The sequence below is a fragment of the Passer domesticus genome, chromosome 7, assembly GCF_036417665.1.
Source record: "Passer domesticus isolate bPasDom1 chromosome 7, bPasDom1.hap1, whole genome shotgun sequence".
Classification (NCBI taxonomy): domain Eukaryota; kingdom Metazoa; phylum Chordata; class Aves; order Passeriformes; family Passeridae; genus Passer; species Passer domesticus.
Genome location: NC_087480.1, coordinates 1,958,449 through 1,979,402, shown reverse-complemented (window position 1 = coordinate 1,979,402; position 20,954 = coordinate 1,958,449). Strand labels below are relative to the sequence as shown.

The following is a 20,954-nucleotide window of genomic DNA, read 5'->3' as shown; positions in this document are numbered from 1 at the left end:
GGACAAGGCAGTAAATACCTCCAAGATGTTCCTTGAGAGATCTGCTGCTCTGGGGAGCTGGCAGCTGTAAGGATGTGGGAGAAAACTAAAGATGTAATTGCACCATTATTCTGGTACTGCCAGGGCCTCCTTACAGCCCTGACAAAGACACAGCAGAAGCAGAGGAGCAGCAAAGAGGCAGCAGGAAAGACCAGGCTGAGTGAAAAGACACTGAGGCACCAGGTACAGAATTATTAAAAGTGGGAAAAAAGCAGGGAAAAAAACACTGTGTCCAGAGAAAGAGAAAAAAAAAAAACAACATTTTTAATGAGTTTTTGCAGCAGCCCAAGACAGATTGGCAATGCTCAACTTGGCAATCACTGAAAACCCATCTGGAACCACCACCAGAATCCACCCCATGTTCCAAAAGCAAAGTACAGCAAAGCCTTCCAGGGGCTGTGGGACAGCAAAGATATCCCAGCCCTGCAGTAACCCTCACTGCCCAAAACTCTGAATCCAAACTCAGCCCTTGACTGCCCAAAACCCCAAATCCAAACTCAGTCACTGAGAACAAAGGCTCATTTTAGAGCAGCTCCAGCTTTTGGAGGGCACAGCCACCCCAGTGTGGCACTGCCCACGCCAGGGAGGGTGTGAGGGCACAGCTCAGCCCAGCTGACACAAGAAAACACAAATCGCCCACAAATCTGGGCTCTCCTCACCTCTGGTGCCTCTCCCCAAAGCTTGTCCTGGCAGTGGAGGGAGATGGGGACTTTGACAAGGACAAAGGATTGGTTTCCAATGGAGAAGATGGGATTTTGGGCAGGAATTGTTGCCTGGCACAGGTGCCCAGAGCAGCTGGGGCTGCCCCTGGATCCCTGGCAGTGCCCAAGGCCAGGCTGGGCAGGGCTTGGAACACCTGGGACAGTGGCAGTGTCCCTGCCATGGCAGGGGTGGCACTGGATGGGCTTTAAGGTCCCTCCCAACCCAAACCATCCTGGGGTTCTCTGATTTCACAAATGCATCTTTTGCTCGTTTCCTGACAATCACTCCTGTGGAATTTCATGGAGGAAGCCAAGATCCTGAAGCATTTCTCAGTCTGGGCCTTTGTGTTGGGAAATTCCATTAAAACTCTTGTGTGTCATAAGCTTTTCTAAAATACAGATTTCAGTGGAAAAAAGAAGGAGTGTGAGTCTATGACTCCTTGTGCAGACTGCTGTCAGAATGTCAGTGTTCCTTAATGCATTATATTAGGAGGAATTTCAGTCTGAAGCATAAGCATTATCAGATAGATGAGCTTAAAAACAACCTTGGAAAATAATCACAAGTTTTATTTTTCTTGTGTTGTCTGATCACTAAAAAGCATCTTTAAAAATTTATCTTATAGTGCTGAGATGAAGAAAACATGCCTTCAGTGATATTTGATTGCTCCTTGGTAGATAATTATTTGTTCAAACAAAATAACCCAAATTTCCTTTGCAATCCTTTGCTGCCATCTCTTGGCAAGAAGATGTGGATAAGAAGCAATTTGTTGATGCAAATAAAAACTAAAAAGAAATTATTTTCTACATCCATGAAGGGCATAAATGGATATGAGTACAGTTGTACCATTTGGTCTGATGTGCATTTTTTCCCTCTAGCTGCAATCTTAGATTTCAAAAAAAGGTGAGATAGGTGCTGAAAGTTAACATTGCCAAAATTCCCAAATCTTGTAAAGCTTAAAGACATTTCCTCAAAAAAAGAAGAGAAAAAAAAACCAAACAAACAAACCCACAACAAAGCAAACAAGCAAAACCACCCACAACAAACCCACAAAACCCCCCAAACAAATAAACAAACAAAAACAACCCCAAAACCAAACGAAAACAGAACAAAAAAGCAGGAATCTGACCCCATTTCAGACTAGAACCCAAACATCTGGGTTTGACTGGATGGATAAACAGCAAGCCCAGAAAAGCCAAGTGAAACAGTTGATGTTGAATCCCCGAGAGTGGCCCAACACTTTGGGGTGCTGTTTCTTTAATTCCTGGCTAATGAGAAAAAACTACCATTCTGAGTTAATCAAATTGCCCCAATCACAAATCTTAAAGGATTTAGGAGTCAAGATGTCTCCCACGTTCCAGGATTGGGCATTTTCTGAGGCACAGCCTGATGGATATTTTAAGGATAAATTGAAAGATACAAAGGATTGGGTCAATCGGTTCAATGGGAATAATCTGCTTAGTAAGTTTTTACAGTAACCTCAAGTGAGAGTTATACTGAGATCAAGTTTTTGCACTGGCAGCAAGTCCTCTTGTCCTCTAAAATACCATCTGTTAGATTCAGAACACAGCAAAACCAAGACCTCCATCGTCAGCAAAAAACTCTATATATTTTGGGTTAGTTTTTATTAACCTCGAAAGAACAAATTTCTCTGAGACCACAAAAAATTAGGGAGAAACTCTCCAGGCAGAAATCTAAAATGATATTAGTGCTGAAGTCCAGAAATATAAGGCATATCCAAGTTGGAATGAATTTTAGCACCAAGTCACCCCCCAAAAAACCAAAAAAAAATCCCATTTATCAATTTTGCCATGTTGCCAAAGAGCAGAAGTTTCCAGCAAATGTGCCCAGTTGAACTCCACCTGGAGAACTGCCATGAAGGGATTTAGTCTACTCTAGCCAATGTCAGCTACTAATTTATCTGCCCAGATAATGCATCATGAGATCTTTATATTTAATCTAAGTCCATGAAAAAATTTCAGGAATAATGAGGTTTCTATCGTAGGTACGATTTTCCTTATGAGACATTTACTGCCAAAGGAAAGCACAAAATCTATAATGGTTACAAGGTGGTTTTGCATGTGCAAAAATTCAGCTAGATCCTCATGTCATATATTAAAGCCTTAGAGACCTTATATATAGATATATATATACATATAAATATATATAAATTATATAAAACCTTAGCTTTTGATTGATATTGTAAAGTAAGGAGATAAAATCTGCCTTCCAGATAGAAAATTTTATTTTGTGGAAGACAGAAGCAGAGGGCAGTTCCTGCAGTGTCATAAATCCACTTGCAGGCCAAGTTAGCAAAGACATCCAGAATGCCTCCTGCCTTCCACAAATCAAATATTTCCAAATTCTTTCCTAATGTGGAACACAAGACAGGACTAACTACAAATATTCAAAATGTTGATAACAAGTGATAAGCTACCTTGATTTTGTTTTAAAATGTGAGTCTTCCTTTTTTAAAAGGGTGAGTGATAAACAAAGTTTACACTGTTCTTATACTGAGCATCAGTTTAATTTTTTCATTCTTGTGGGTTTAGTTTTCAGCTGCAATATGCAGAAAACCAGGTTAACTTTCTTTAATTGACACCAGATGGCACTGCAAAAGATGAACCATGATAAACACTGCACCTGAATATCACAGACTCAGCCTAAAGTCCTACAAAGGTTTGGGCTGGAAGGGCCTTGAAAAATTCTCATGTTCTTACCCCTCTGCCATGGTTGTGTCTCTGCTTTGAAACCAAGCTTAAAGCTGAGCTCACAACTGCATTTTTGAAGTACTGAAAGCCCATATTTAGATTTAAGAACACAGCAGCTGCAAACAAACTTGACATGCAAGGTGGTGAATTAAAATCAAAGCTACATTTGTGGAAAATCCCAAGTGAAAAAAAGACATGCTTACATTCTGGATGTCTGCATCTAACACAAAAATTTTATTCCAGAGAAGTTCAGTCCTATTTATTTTACACTGAACACACTTACAGCTAGCTGCTGTCTCCTGGCCGTGTTGCCCAAAAATACCTGCTACTTTTTAAAATAAAAGCGTGCAAGTAAAGCCTTGCTTAGCGTGTAGATCTGAGCTTTGAGTACCTGTGAGAAGTGACACCTCCTGTTTCAGGAGATCCTCCCTCCAAGCCTGCTCTCACTCCCTGTTTTCACTGCATTGCCTGAATTAAACTCCCAGGAATCCATCTGGAGGCCAGGACAGCTCCAAGGCTGTTTATGCACTGTTGACACACAAAGAGGAGGAAGGGAAAGGAAAGGATCTGTGCACTTGGAACTGCTCTGAAAGGCTGCAAAGGTGTTGCTGTGCTCTGCTTTACCTGCAGTAACGCACCTGAGCAGAAACCTGCACCCACAATCATTATTGCCATCAGAGGATGGACCCAGCAAAGGCCAGCACAGCTGGGGAGCCTGAGGGATGGAAAATAAAAATCCTGAGCATGAGCTAACAGTGCTTGAGTTGGGTAGAGGCTGAGAGAGCTGCTCTGCTTTAAAGGAAAGCCTTTGTACACAGAGAGAAATGTGCTGTTAGCAAATACAGGGGTAAGGCCTCTCAGAATCTGACTGAAGAATTTTTGTCATCATTTCTTGTTATGAAATCATAATCTGCAGGAAATACACAAAAATTCTTCATGGCCTTTAATTCCAGTTCCCCTTTCTGCCCACAGACATCCCTTAGCTCTTTGGGATGCCCTCCAAAGCCTGGCTGCTGCAGCAGGTCCAAGGCAGAGCTGAGTGCAGCTCCTGCAAGGTGCTTCAGATGCTAATTCTATTTATTTATTCAGGACTGCTAAGAGGTGTAATCATTATGCCTCATATCAGCACAGGTAAGCCTTCACTGATTTTGTCCATCAAATATTGGGATGTAATCTGTCCACAGATTTTATATTTTCTACAGGGCCAAGGACAAGTTGAATTTTTAATCCCTTCAGGAATCTGCTTTAAAGAACAGAACTGCACTACTGTCCAGAAGGAATGCCCAGTTTGGAACTGAAGCCTAATGAATCCACTCAGAAATACTTTAAATATGCATCCTAACAACCCCTTCACTTCTCACAAATTCAGGAGCTGCACTCTCCAGGCACCTTTTTAATATTACAACATTCACCAGAAAACTAATTCTGTTCCTGTGAACCAGCCACCACACATTTGGTATTCAGCCATTCTGCTGCACAGACAACATAATTGCAAGAAAAACAGTACTGACTGCACAAGATTCATTCAGCTGCTGGTTTAAAAGTAAATGTACCCTTTAGGAGATATTATCCTCTTGAAACCTGCAGAGTGCTACTACCACACAGATAATCACAATGAGGAACTTGGGGATAAATCAGGATTTTTTTTTAATTCTGTATCTTAAGGACCACTACAGACGTGATTGACCATTTCAGAAATGAAAGAAGTTTTCCTTGATTGCTGTAAGGGGTTTTAGAGGCTAGAAGTGTCCATGAGATATATTTCATTCCTTGATTGTCTAAATATCTTTTAAATATTGGTCAAATATGATTAGCAGATTTGATGAGCTATATGCAAACTGTTTACCCATGAACTGAATGAGAAAAACCAGTTTAAAAATAGAAATATTGTGTTCCAGATGATGGTCAGCAGGATGGATTTCAACCTTTTATAATGGTGAGGAAATAGAAGAGGAGGGGAAAAACTCAACTAAAAATATAACACAAACAAAAAAAAAGGACTCATGCATAAAAGAGGTGTTATTCAACCTAGCCTTGAAACATTTAATTATAATTAGGACCAGCTAACACAACAACCACCAAGAAAAGATGACAAAAAAATGTGCCACTGGCCTAATGATGAAGCATGTGAGAAAAACCATTAAACTTTATCTCAATTAGGGCCATTATTATCACACCAGTCTACTATGCCCTACAGCCTACTGGAAAAAAAAAATTACAATCACAGAGCTTCAAAGCTCTGTAATCATACAAAAATCCTAGGGAAGAAATGAGAATGGAGAGATGAGCTAAGTAGCTTTAAAAGAAAATAGAGACATGGAATGAAATGAAACAGGTATTTTATATATTGACCAGTTGCTAATTGTTAGAAATCCTGGGCCAGATGCTTGCCTCCTATAAAGCACTTTTTCTTCTCTTAATGAAGGTTAAAACAGATTTTGATAGTCAGGTGTGTGTACTTGAGGCAAGTGAAGTAGCAAAGTCATTTCAGCACGATTAGCACTCCTCATTTAATGGACAGAATGAGGAGCAAAGGGGACCTGCTGCCATCCTGCAGGACACCAGCACCTCACAGCAACCCAAAGCCGAGGCCACTGCCACCCCTGGAACCCTCTCATATTGCTGCCTGGCAGAGAACTTTGCTCCCCCTCGTGATTTTGGGTGAAGGTTTCATTGCTGCCTTCCCCAGCAGCAATCCCGTGCAGATCCCAGGTTTTAGGGTGTATAAACTCCCTGCCCTGTGGCACAGGGTCACTGAAGCACAGTCCTTGTACAACCCCTGGCTTGGCAGCGCTCATCAGCACTGAGAACAAGCACAGCAGACACCCAGGCACAGCACAAAACCCTGAAATGTCCTCTGAGACACACGTTCTGCTGCTGACAACAACCACACTGGGCAGAGCAGAGCAAAAGTCAAACACTGATCCCCAGAGCAGCTGTGGCTGACCCCTGATCCCTGGCAGTGTCCAAGGCCAGGCTGGATGGGCTCTGGGCAAGCTGGGCTGGCAGAAGCTGTCCCTGTGACCATGAAGGGTCTGTCCAGCCCAAACCAGCCTGTGATTCTCTGGTCGTATTCCTGTGCCCCAAGCAGGCAGGGTAAGAGCTGGGTTGGAGCTTGCAAACACTGACCTTGCCTGTCCCTGAGAGGTCTTGGAGCCAAGAGTAGAAAACGCCAGTCCCTGTCCCTGCAGTGTGACACAGGAATTTGGGAGCTGGCATCCATGCCATCACTTGGAGATAAATGCTCCCATCCTCCTCCCTGTCAGCTTGGAGATTAGAATTTATTTCACTCAGTTAATTCTTTCTCCAGGGCAGCCTTTCTGCCTGACAGCAAACAGAGGAATATTTGGGGTTAGCAGAAAGCATCTGGAACCATCACAGAGGTTCTGAGGAAGGACCAAGGGAAGAGATGGCATCCACAAGCTCAGGATCCCAGTTATATAAGGGGTTTTTATAATCATAGTTTGTACTTTGCTGGAGAGAAGATTGTGAGTCTGGTTCTTTTAGTTTAAAATATGCAGGGAGTGGAAAAGTAAACAGAGGGGCAGGGAGACATTGATTGCCAGATAGCACTTCCCTGGAATTTGAGATTACCAGGATGTGCCTGCAGTGTCTAATGGGAGACTGCAGGCAGGGAGAAGGCAGAGAATGACAATCTCCAAACAATAGGATTAAAGTGCTCTGTGCAGTTAGGACTCTAAAGTATTTGAATAATCCTTCCAAAGTTGAAATGGAGAAAGAAGTAATTAGATTTCTCAGAGAATCAGAGTTTCTGGCAATACCACCACGTTAGAAAGTGCTGTTGAACTTCATGAACACCCATGTTTGTGGGGAAGAGGAGAGAGGGTCAGGAATGTCTGTTTAATTATCTTAAAATGCAACTCTCCTAAAAAAAAACAACCCCCAAACCATAGAATATTGATTTTATTTTTTTTTATCAACTGCAAGTATAAGCCTAAACTTTCCACCCTCCCTGCTGAAATCAGTAATTTATAGTGGATGATTTCCAGGTTTAACAGACCCTGTTCCAAGGAGAAGGATCTAAAGTGGGGTCAGCTATGAGGGAAAACAGAACCAGCCCTAACCTTACCTGGCTTCTCAGATCCAGCACTGCCAAACAAATATCGAGCAAAATGACTGCTCAAAAATAATATTTTGGCAACTACAAAGTGACATTTCAACATTGTGGTTAATTATTAGACTTCTGATGAACTCTAATTTGAATGAATCATTTCTATATTTCCAATTGTTTATGAGTCAGAGGAAGAGCTTTACCAAGACAGTTCAAAATACTTTGTCAATTTGCACAAATGACAACAAGCCAAAACAAACACCAAGGAAAAAGGAAAATAAGAGTTTCTATGACTACAACCTTACAAATTCCACAAATTCCCCAAAACAAGTGCAGATAATGAAAACCCCATCCACTTCCATACTTACCTAATATTAAATCATGTAGCTCTAAAGATTTTTGTCTGGAACGAATCAGAACAATAGAATTTTGACTGTACTTGTTTACAAAGCAAAATAAATTATCAACTGTTGGGCTGCATTGAAAGTCTAGATGTAATAAAAAGTAGCTAATTAACCCATTTATCACAAATACCAAACAGGCCAATGGTTTTTGTAATTATCAAGACAATTCAATTTTTGCTTTAGTGTGCAGGCTTGTTTGCCCAACTCAATTGGAGATCATCAAAATTACTTACAATACACTGTCTAGCAAAGCATGACAAAATTAGTCTGCTACAACCAATTAATTGAACTTAATAAAGCTTTTAAATTATTTTTGTTTATTACCACTGCTTTGGGGTTAATGATGTAGTCCTTTTTGGCTAGGAGGAATAATTAATATTTTTTAAAAAGAAAATTAGATTTTCAGTGTGTTAAGATAGACCAACAACTCTCCCTAATGGGTAAATAGTAAATTATTTTTCAAAACCAATATTTAAACCAGTAATTTATTCCCCTAATAAAAGCTTCTGCATCCATGCAGTTGTGTGTACATACACAGACAAATTATAGACAAGAACTCATTTCTAAGGATGATTGCTGAATTACTTCTCAACAAATATGTACTAATTAAAATTAATACTCATAAATAAACCCTGTTGTCTTTTCTAATGGAGAGCAATCACCACGTGGCTACAGCTCTATAAAGTTTCATGCCTTCATGAAGGACTGCAGTTGATTAGCCCAGTGAAAAGGTGCTGAGTGAACTCTGACAAACAATGACAATGCCATTAACGTGCAGATATTCAAATGAAGTCATGCCAGAAGTATTAATTCAAAAAAGTTCATCTGAATTATTAATTCAAAAATTTCATCCAGAAGTATTAATGCAGAGAAATTCTAATGAAATTGATCATTTCCTTTAATATAAAAAAATGCATTTACTGCTTTGAAAATTTTTTAGTTGTTCATTTATGACAGAAAAAAATCCCTCTCCTCCCTCCCTTCACAAAAATTTCCACCTGAAGAACTCACAGCTTATTTTTAGAATGAGGGAGGAGCTAAGCATGGTCCCATTTGGGAATTATCAGAAGCTGTTATGAACACTTTCATACCTCTTCTGCAGAACTTCTTGAACAAGGGGTGGATGTTCCATTATTCACATGAATATTCTCTGTATTTAACAGCAGGGAACACAGGAGCAGCAGATTGTCCTTAGGAACTGGCCTGCAGAATCAGATTTACCCTCAGATTTACTCCCCATTCCAGGGGATCCTGAGACAAACCCAAAGTTGGTGAATTTTTCAGCCTTTCTGTCTCTAATCCACGCAGTTCTGGCACCTCCTGAAAACCAGAGGAGTGAAAGAACTTTCACAAAATAGGAAAAGGCAGAATAGAATTTTTCCTGCTGGAGAAAATTGGAACATTTAAGTCTTCCATCTCCAGCTCAGTTTGAGACTTGAAATATAACTTCATTATAACTTTATAGCTGGAATAGCCTGTTAAGATCACCTAACTATTGCTTTATTTGTGTACTATTTAATGTTAGAGTTTACTGCTTGAAATGTCAATTCTTATTTACAAGATTTTTCTCCTTCAGTAAATCTCATCTACAATAACTGTGTCATTATCTGCTGTCTGTTGCCTTCAGTAAAACAATTCTTTTTCCTACCAACTACTCAAAATGTTATATTATGAGAATAACCCAAAATGATGCAATTCATCAGTACAGAGTTATAAACAAATCAACTTTAAGGAAACCACTTTTTAGAAAACAGATCCAAAGAATGGAAAATAAGTAAAGTCTGCCAAGAAATGCTGATTTTAAAACTAAATACTTCTTCATCACGCAAATGAGGGATGAATAAATGATAGGAAAGAAATGTTTCTCAATTACCTTATCCATACAATTTGACTTCAAAGAGACTTCATATTGTTATTTTTCAGACATCTGACAAATGATTCCTGGCCTGCAATGGCAGAAAATATCACAGCAATTATGTGAAATAGTTTTCCAGCAAAGAACCATTTCACAAGTAAAACACTGAACTCTGTTTCTATTGGGTTTTTATTATAGCTTCTCCAATTCTTCCTCAATCATTCATAACAGCTCAGCTTGATTAAACTTGGTGTTAGCTTTAGAAAGTTGCTTTAATGTCTGGATTTTGCCAGAGCCTTGGCCAGGCAGAATGACCTGAAAGAACCCCCAGTGATGATCAGTCCTGCTTCACATCCTTGTCTCAAAATTTAATTTTCAGGAAAAAAACCCATAAAAATCTACTTGTGGCCTTTTTTTTTTTTTTAATTCCCATGAGGAGTAGTGAAGGGAAAGAGAAATCTATTTACTGTGCTTCCGGACAATCAAAAATTAAGCTTGAAGAACGCGCTGGTTCCTAAACTTTATGGAGACAGATAACACTCAAAGTACATTGAAATCTTTCCCAGGAGATCCTTTCTTACTGAAAAATTCCTGGTGATTTGCAGTGGTCAAGACATGAATTAGCCTCAGCTCACAGATTGTTGTTCAAAAGAAAATTTAAAATCTCCTAAAAGCTGGAAAACATTGTTTATACAGACTGATGGTTTCCAACTCCTCTTTTCCAAAGTTTTTCACACACATTCTGCCTCGCAGAACCTCAGAATCACACAATGAGCTAGGTTGGGAAGTGCAGCCCTCCACAGTTTTGGGGGAGGTGATGCTACCTTCAGTTTGATCATCAGAGCTTCCACTGTTCCTTTACATTCCCAAAACATCTAAAGGCATAAAATTGGTTCTTGACGTTGTAAATCAAGCTGCTCATTCACATCACATTCACAGCTTTTCTTTAAATACCATCTGTCACTTAAAGTGGGGTGGAAACTGCTGCCTGCTTCTTTGGAATACTGAAGGCCTGAATCTGCAGAGAAATGCTTGAGAACCAAATCATAAAGGTTATGATATTCAGAACAATTAAATTGCCTTATTTTAAAAATGATAACAGCAATCTAACTGTGGAGCTCAGAGTATTTTGAATTAATAAGCCTGACATCGGCAGTGATCACACTTTAACAAAAAACCTGGGAGTACAAGTTATTTGTGAGATTAGTTTGCAACGTGCTCATCAAAATTTTAGCAAAGTTTTAGAAAAGTCTCTGTGCAAGTGAGTTACTTCTTGTGTTAAGCATAATGAGCTATAATTGAAATGATTTGTTTCTTCCATTACAATGATGAGTATCACAGAGACACACTGCAGATACAAGCAAACATTTAAATTCTCAATCAATAACGTGCTCTTACTTTACTGCATTTCATTAGATAGACAGTCACCTGAGTTATTATAAAGCAAGAAATTACTGAGGCTTAAACCCAAAGCAACTTCAATTATCCCTTTTTTCCAGGCATTTGAAGTACTTAGTTATTCTTTCAGATTCTATTAAGACATTATTGCTGCTTTATTGCCAGTAAAACAGTATGTTTTCAAGTCTTTCTAATAAGATGCCAAAGGAACATCTGTATGTGGAACAAGCTGTTTGGTGTTTCCCTGGGAGATTTGTCACTTGTGCTGAGTTCAACAAAACCCATACATCTGTGGATAGAAATGTGTGTGCCAGGACATGCACTACACTGTGCTGTATTCATATTTCATATTTATAAATATTCATTGGGGAAATTTCCATGCAAATGTCATTAGCGGTGGTCTGTCTTCTGTAAATAAGCTTTTAAAGTACAAATCACATTTGGAGGGTTATTACAGCTTCCAAAAGCAAAGGCATCTCAAGGATTCTTACTTCTCAAAGGCAAAACCACTTTTAAAACCCACATTTATTGGTTAAAGCCTTGCTGCTGGGGGCAGCAGCTTCCAGCTCTGATGGAGTTCCACCAAAGGATCATTTTCCCAATCCACTTTTCTTTCTCTAGCCCAATACCTGCTTCTCCAAAATTCTGCAGGAAAGCAGCAAGAAATGGTGGATCTGGCCAGTGCATCCATCCTGAAATGATTGATGGGATTCCTTTCCCTGCTCTCCATGTTAGAATCCAAAGACTAAGAGTGAATTTCTTCCTTAACGAAATGAAGACAGACAGAGGACAGAGGTGTGATATTGGCTATTGCAGAGATCCTGCTGCACAGTCAGGGATTTGCAGCATGACAAACACCATAGCTCCAGAAAGATATAAAGAATCATTCAGGACAGAAGGATTTCCATTTTTACAGGGAAAAAAAAGTGCAGAGTAATAATATTTCACCATGGACAAATGCTGAAGGGTCAAAGCAGAGCACCACAATGCTCCCTTTCCCATGAACCTAAGGAAGTTTCATGTAAAAATGGTCCCAGTGTACTTGACTAAAATTCCTATTTATTCCATCTCAGAGGCTTGTAAAAGTTTACTCATGGTCATTAAACAGAAGCATTTAAGAGACAACAGGCAGAAAAAAGCATCTTGGGGGTTATGATGGAATGAGCCTTCCCTGCTCTCTGTAAAAAACTCAACCAAGTTGCCTCTTAGAGAAATTAAAAAAATACAAGCACTTTGGGGATTTTCTATTAAAAAAAAAATAAATCTGAGTTTCCTAAAAATACATCAGCATCAAGAACAAAAACAAACAACAGAAACCCACACCAAAAATGCATATTTAAATCAGAGAGCCAGATTGGAAATGGAAGCAGAAATAAATCAATTTATCATTTTGGTACTCCTTCCCATTTAGAGTTTGTCTTGGTTGGATGCATTTAATGCTGGTATTAACCACAATTCAGAGCAGTCACCAGATTACACTGGGGATGAACTGCAGGAGCCAAGAGAAATTACATTTTCACAGCCACTTCAGCTGAGAACGAACAAGCCCTCCTCCAACAAGATGGCAATCACATCCAAGAATTTCGGTCCCAGTAATATTTTGGTTTTACCTCAACCTTTCCACCCAGGCAGAAGCAGCAGAATCCAAAAATATGTAACAATAAATCAGCATAAATGTTCTGCATGTTCTGCTCACTTCTAGTCTGGCTGTTGTTGATGTTTTTATTTACATAATTAATTACCACAGAAGCTCTAACAAAATAATAAACACTCATTAATTCAAAATATTTACCAAAAATCAATTATTTCAATCACACACAAGCTCTGAGTTGCTTTATAGTCACCATTCCTATAAAAGTGAAATGTCTGAGTCACTCTCACTTTGATTATAATTGGGAAATGAAAGTACTGTGACTCTTAGTCTAATTACTTATTTAAGTAATTGCCTTTAAGAACCATAATGATTCAGTGTCTGCTTATCTGAAAATATGTTTCCACGACAAAATCATTTGTGCTAACAGCCAGCAAACTTTGTGAATTATGAACATCTGTCCACAAAGGCACAAAAATAAGGGATGCATAATTGCCAATGCCAGTGGGGAAAAGAGAAATTCAGCAAGTTAAGAAAGCAGCACAAGGGGCTGTGAGTTCCAAAAGTGAGATTTTGGCTGGGAGTGCAGAGTTACACTTCAGTAATCGCTGTTTAACTCCACAGGATTGCAGATGTTCCTTGTTTGTCTCACCTCAAACAGTGATGGGTTGGTACAACTGCCAGCAACAGAAACATCTTGGAAGTGCCCTGAGAGCGAGTGGTTCTGCTGTTCTGATGTTTGCCATCTTTGTTTCTGCCTAAATTGTTAAAAAAAAAGATATTTTTATTAATTTCTTCACTAGAACATACTGTGCTGACAGCTTAAAATAAACACAAGGCTGAGTAAAGCATATGTCAGTGGAACTACCAGGAAAGTTAAGACATTATATTAATAAAAGTTTTATTCCATTAACAATTCCAAGGCTATAGTCCTATCAACTGCCCTAAATTACAATATTATTGCAATTCATCTGGCATCACCAGTTAGATCCTGCCAGCATGAGGCCTGTACATAGTTCAGGCTTAATTAATTCCTCCCAACTTCCATTGCCCTGAAGAACAGATCTAAAGAATAATCCCAGAGGACCAAAGTATTGTAATGCAAGAATTCACATGAGATTTTTGTAACTTTTACAGATACCAATTACACTAAAGAAAAGAAAAATTTATCTTGAATATCATATGGTAGCATGAAAAATTAGCTCTCTAAAATTTTTATGTAAGAAATGAAGATTTTTCTGAAGTGAAAAAATAACCTGTGATATCCCAGAGTTTTCAGTGCACGACCAAAACTACCTCCTGCACATTGCATTTGGAATATTTATTTGTAGCACTGATTATGGAAAAGGAGTGTTTTATACTCCCTACTGTTATTGTTAAGGGATTGTGCTGAAATGCCACCCATTCTTCCCAAATCCTAGAGAGGTTTTTAAAACAGTGGCAAACACAGCTTTGACTCACATGAGGGGCAATATTCCAACAATACAGACCAAAGCATTATGAGTTATATATGTCCAAATTGGAGTAATAAATCCAGTGGTGGAGAAACAAGATCAAGTTCTCCCATTTTAGTAAGAGAGTGAGACCTAGAGCACAGGTAGACTGATTTTTGTAGCATGAACCTAAATAAACACCCCTGTGTGCTTTCCTCTGAGGGAAGAGATAGCTAAACAGTAAGAAAAGGTGAATATCCATTGTCTTCTCACTGATCTCATTAAAGCTCACATATGTATCCTCATAGATGGATGTGTTTGGGAATAAAGAACATTCTAAAGTGAGCAGAATGTGTAAATATTTGCAGAAAGCCTCCCATATTACAGCATTATTAAGCTATTGTATTATTTGATAAAATTTTCCCGTCTTTCTTAATTTGGTATGAACTGTACTCGCTTCAGCTGGAAAAAAATTCCATAAATTTACAGGTGCAATTTTCCTATCTTGTATTCCCAGGAAAAGAAATACCCACTGAATAATTACACACATTCTACAGCTGTAAACCCCTGACAATTCAATCTATTTTCACAGAAGATTTATTCTTCCTATTTACAATTCCTGGTTTATTATTTTTTTTTTTTATTAGTTATGCCAGATAACAAATTGCCAAGGAATTCACAGCTTGTGAGGTCTGTAAGAAATACATCTTAATTTCACTGTGGACTTTTCTTTCTTTCTCACCTGAACAGAGAAATATCAAATCACTGAAATTTATTATCCAGAAATCCTTGCCTATTGGAGACACTTTAGCAAAAAAGGCAACAGAAATGAAATAAAACCCAACATTTATCAAACAGTTTTTCAAAGCCCTCATCAAAGTAAGGTCAGCACCAGTGAAGATGTATAGTCCACTTGCACATTTTCATATTTAGAAAGCTTGAAATCCATTTATATCAATAAGCAGAGCCACTTTCCATGAACTAAGAACTAACAGCCCATGACAGCAGTCAATCTCAGAATTTCTCATGTGGGAAGCATTCACAAGTCAATAGGATTCATTTCATAGAAATCCTGGGATTAAAATGGACTCAAATTTTTCAGTATGCCTGTGTTTAAGAATGAGAATGGTCTCTAGTCCTTTTTTTTTCTGTTTGTAGTTAATTTTCATGTCAAATTTTGAGTTTACATAACAGCAGAGAGTGAGGAAGCACAATGTGTGACTGGGAAATGATTGCCACAAATGAGCTGCTTTTTGGAGGGCTGTGGAACCCAGCCAGGCAGAACTGAGCTCTTTTAAACAGCCATGGACACAAGGAGGGCTGCAGGACACACAGAGAACCAATCCTGTTCTATAAAGCAGGGAAATTGCCCAGAATTTGGGGCTTCCCATCCCTGGAAGTGCCCAAGGCTCGGCTTGGAGCACCCTGGGCTGCTGGAACCTTAAGACCCCTCCAACCCCATCCATTCCATAATTTTAAATGATTTGAAAGTCCTCTGCTGCTCCAGTCAGGGTGGCAGCTCACCAAGCCCCTGCCAGAGCTATTTCTTGTAATGAAAATTGTGGAGATTTGTCTCTCTGAGCACCCCAGCAAGGCTCAGAGCCTGGAAATGGGCAGGCTGCTGGTGTTTGTGAGACACCAGGGAGGGCAGATCCACTCAGACAGCAGCAGGGAGGAATTAATCAGACGTGGATGGATGTTTCTCTTTCAGTTCCCATTTGCATTTTCAAATAATTTTTCACATGATGAGTCTACAGCCCCTGCAGATTAACATTTATACTTAATAGACTAAGAATTTAGGGCACCCCAAGGGCTGATAATTAAGGTTAATAAGGTCTATATGGTCTGCTCCAGCCCATCTCCTTCGAGGTAAATAACTGTGTTCATACTGCTTTATATTACATTTTCCATCTCGCTGATAAAATTAGCATTTTATAATCCGTGTAAACATCCCTTTAAAGCTGTGGGGTTTGCTAGCCATGCTGGTACTACTTCAAAATCCAGATTTCCACCAATGACAATTGGTTAAGGCTTGCAGACATGAATTTTAAATCATCTGTGTTGTAACAAAATCTGGTTCTTGACACATTCTTTTGAACGCAGATCCCTTCTCTGACATCTCCAAGTCTGCTCTAGATTTTCTATTAACCCTCCTGCTTTTCTGACTGTTCTAACTCCTAACTGATCAAACCACCTCGTACTCATTATTCTCAAAACCTGTTCAATGAAGTTCAGAATAGTTTTATTCACTTTATTTTGCATCAGTTTTTCCCACGAATCTCTCCTTGCAGCTCCAGCCTGCTGTGCAAGGGCTTTGGAAGAGATTATTCGTGTGTGCATTTCCCTGCATAACACACTGCAACTTCTGAGGATTTGGAAATCTGCACAAGAAAAACAAACAAAACAAAAAAAAAAAAAAAGGCAGCTGTAAAGGCTTGTCTTTACCATTTTTGTCACTCCAAGCAGAAATTCATTTGGCTTGTTGCTGTCCTGACATGCAGGTCTGGTTATTTTAGCTGTACTTCTGTCTGCCATCCCCTCAGCTTCCAAAGCATTATTTGGATTAATGAGAAAAACCATTCCATATCTATATCAATCTATATCTAATCTATATCTATATTATCTATATCTGTATCTATATCATCTATTTGTATCTATGGGGTGTTGCCTCCTTCCTCTACTTAGATTTTGAGTTAATCAAGTGGAAGATAAAAACAAATTATAATCTCTCTTTAGAAATAATCTGCCTGCAATCAAAACTCAGCTAATTTCAGGAGGTTACCTTATTATTGTAGTAAACTACAAATCTGTAAACTTGCAATCAACCATCAAGGCTGCGTTTGAAATGTATTTAAGCATTTGTGAAGGTTAAAGGGTAACTGTGTTGTACTTACCCAACCTGTCAGCATAATGAGCTGGCACCCCTTGAATATGCTTTGCGTTATGTTCTTCCCACTTTGCAGCTTTTAAAGCACAATGTTATTAGTGGATCTGTTAATCCAAGAAGAACACCAGAGCTAATTATGTGAAAAAATGTTAAATTGCTGGGAAAATAAGTTAGTGAAGTCAGCAGTTGTTCTTTTTCACACTCCCAGCACGTCCCAGGATGGCATCTCCAGGAGCAATTAGTTTTGTCAGGGCAGCTGAATTCAAACACACCAAGATGTCATTTTTCCATATTAAGAAACATTATTAATAAAGAAATTATAGCAAGTTGTCATAGACTACCCAATTACTGGAATAACAATCCTTTTCTCCCAAAACTCAGGGGAAGGTCTTCACAACATTGAGGTGGCAGAAGAAAACACTGAAATTCTTTTCACTTTCTTCAAGTGAAAAGGAAGCCAAGAGCATTGCTGTTACTGCCTGGCTGTTTGGGAGCGTTGAGAACAGATAGAACAAGGATACAAAATTCATTCATATCCTGCAAAAACTGGTGTCAGATCAAACCCAGTTAGGGCTAAAGCTTTGTATTTTATCCTGCATGCAGAGACACATTAATAGTAATGACGAGGATGATGACAAAATGTCTCCCACAATGTGACACAACCAAGCTTGGTATTGTAATTATAAAATATCAATGGTGTTTCTTGGCAAGGAATAATGTCTTGTCTCAGCAAACTTCCTGTAAGATTTTGTTTGCTATCTGTTTATGCAAAGTGAGGCTGTACAGAAGCTTAAATGCGACAAGATTCTCTTTATCTGCCCAGGTATTTCTTGCATACTGATCACTGTGACACCCATCTGTCAAACATTAATTGTCTCTAATCCTGTTGCCAAGCCCTTATTAGAATCATAATAATTAATGCAATTAAAAATGCAAGTAAAATAAAGAAATTTCTTATAAATTAAAAGTTTAAATACTAGAAGCAATCTTCAACAGATACTAACTAGAAAAAATTGCACTAATTAATAGCAGAGTCCAAAATTGTTTAAAATATTAAGCTGAGAGTTTCTTCATATCAAGAACTCCACAAAATTAGCTGTGACAATCATACTAAAACCACTTTCTGATTTTTGTATAAACTGGTAACTTTAGGATGAAAATATCTGAGATGCTGAAAGGTTTCACTGAATTTGTCTAATATTTTGAGACAACAAATGATTTCCAACATTTACATATTTGAATAAATTTAAAGTAAGAAAAAAGTAAGAAGTATTCTGAGAGAAACACATTGGCTTTGAATAAAAACCAAAACTTCAGTCAGGTCAAATGAACGTTCTTCGGCGTGGGAAGGTAAGGAATGGAGCTCCAGCTGTAAAACACGTCCTGTTGCTTTCCCACACTTTGAGGTTAATACAGCAGGAACAGGGGTCACCCTCATCCAATAATAGAGATAAACCCTCAAAGTTTCCCACTGACTTCAGTGGCTGCTACCTACGAGACTGAAATTAATGCCACTTCCCCCTTCCCTGGGGTTAATTGTGTGTTTTGCTTCCATAACTTTCCCGTGCTCAGCGCTCCTTTCCAAAGTGTGAAAAATGAAAATCGCTCGCATGGTTCTCAGCAATGGACACCAGGGCAAGGACCAGCTCATTAACAACTCATTTATTGCCTTCAAAGTCTGGCCATAGTTCAACCAATATTGATCAAACACATGCAAAGAAGAAAAGGACCTATGAGATAACAATTCCACTGGATTCACAAAGAGTTTTATAATAAATACTTTTGAACTTCACTGGTGACTACTCCCGTGAATGAAATTTGTTATAAAAGTTTTTTCTGCTCAAAATGTCACTGTGACTATCATCAGGGATTCAAAGGAACCACATACTCAGAAGAATTAAAATATTTATGCCATATTTCTCTCTCTCATCTCTGATAACTTCTCAAAGTGCAAACTAATCTGATAGCACCATGAATATTTATATATTGCTCAGCGGGGAAAATTAATGTAAATTAAACAACTGATAAAGCTGGTAATATTTGTGGTATCCATATTTTCACAAATCATTCTTGTGTTAGCATGGACTCTAGGAACCATTCCTGTTGGGCTGTCACATGTCAGGGCTTGTTTGGCATCTGCAGGAGAGATCATTTCCTTGCAGGGAGCTGCAAATACAGACATTCCCTTCCAGCCTTTCAGAAATAGAAGTGGCAACCTTGAAGAAATTATTCCATCTTTTGTATGCAGTAAAGCAGACAGTTCCTGTTAGGTTATATATCCTCTAAGATTACAGTTAGCACAGACAAAATTATTATCTAAAGCAATGGAAGTAAGAAAATAGATCTTCTGAAATGGATATTAAAAATAGAGGTGTTAAACCAGATTCAAAACACCATGAAAACCAGCTTTTAAGAAACCCAAAGAAAAGCCACACCTTCAAAACGATTTATCAAATTTTTAACAAGATCTGCATTTTAATCACTTTTGGGAACACTTGAGTTTGCTGTGCACTAAAGAACTGCTGATAATTTCAGTCAAAGAACGTGTCACTGAAGAGGAAAGGCAAGAATGCAGCCTGAATTTGTGTTAGACAACAGCAAGATGATATTTTGGACAGGATTAGCTCGACCTCTTTAGGCTCCTAGCAGCCAACATCCCAAACATTCACTTGCTCATTGTGTCCCACTCTGGAGTACTCTGAACCACTCAGATGTCATCCCTGTTTCTACAAAATACTTTCAGGAGGAAACAAGATAAATCTTCACTTATTATAAAAGTTTATTTAATTGATAGAGGAGGAGAATTTGTTTCTTAGCATTCACTAATTTTTTTTTTTCTTGTCCTCCTCATTAAGGGTTCTTAACCAGGGCAATGGGCAATTCCTATCTTCTCCATGAAACCCATAATTTTTGAAACCCATGATGTTTTGCACAAACCCAAGTATCACCCATGCAAGTAGACTCCAAAAGCCAAACATTAGTCCAGATAAAACTGTTCTCTGAGCCCTTCACTCCAAGGAATAAAATGTGAACACTCATCTAGCATTCACTTGGAGTTCTGCAGAAGACTGGATAGCTATAAAAACTTGGGAATTTAAATTCCTTTGGTTTTTGGGAGACTCAAACAACAAACTGCAGAGATCCTAGATTGGTATTGGAAAATATCCTTTACACCAAGCTCTTACCTGTACAATTATCTCCCATCATGTCCAAAGCACCTTATGTAGTGTAGAACTGATTGGCTGCTTCTGAACTCGCTGCCCTTGGAGGATGGATAGATCTAGAAGGAGAGTAAAATTCTGCCAAATTGATGTGTCCATGTTTTGCAACACAGTGTAAAATACACAGGAAAATGCTGTATCAAGTCTTGCTCCAAAACACACCCTACAAGGTTGCTGTAAAGGTAATTCTGACACTGAATACTGAAAACAGGAAACATCATGGAATCCAAAATACAGCAAAGCAAAAGCACAATTGAATCTGCATAGTATAACAATAGAGGCTGGGAGAACTAATCTTGGCTTGGAGACATGACTAATAGCATTTATTTCCATGCTTGGCAGTGCTAAAACCAGGGAGGAAAGGCATAAAATTCAATTAATACCCGTCCTGTCTATGGTCTGTCTACCTTAATTTGCTCTAGACACTAAAAGTGTGGGACACTTCAACTCTTCAGCATAAACTCTGCATTTAATCTGGAATAACAGGAAAACAAAACTGCCCAGCCTGCTCCAGGCTGAGCCCTGCCCTTGCCTTGCTCTGCTCACCTGCCTCCTGAGTGAGTTTCCCAATGAAAATTGTCTAAACCAAAACTGGGAGAGCCCAGCAACAGCACTCCCTTCCCAGCACCTGCTCTGTGAATGAC

The 20,954-nt window shown here is 38.8% G+C and overlaps 1 long non-coding RNA gene across 1 annotated transcript in view; it reads right to left on the bottom strand.

The window, feature by feature from the left end:
* The window catches only part of LOC135304232 (uncharacterized), a 295,038-nt gene that overhangs the window by 94,607 nt on the left and 179,477 nt on the right, over window positions 1–20,954 (bottom strand). The window contains exons 18-23 of the long non-coding RNA XR_010365651.1: window positions 20,275–20,369; window positions 17,097–17,193; window positions 16,453–16,583; window positions 13,422–13,527; window positions 9,017–9,245; window positions 7,890–7,924 (exon numbers count right to left, since the gene is read on the bottom strand). This is a non-coding gene — a long non-coding RNA (uncharacterized LOC135304232). The remainder of the gene's footprint in view (window positions 1–7,889; window positions 7,925–9,016; window positions 9,246–13,421; window positions 13,528–16,452; window positions 16,584–17,096; window positions 17,194–20,274; window positions 20,370–20,954) is intronic.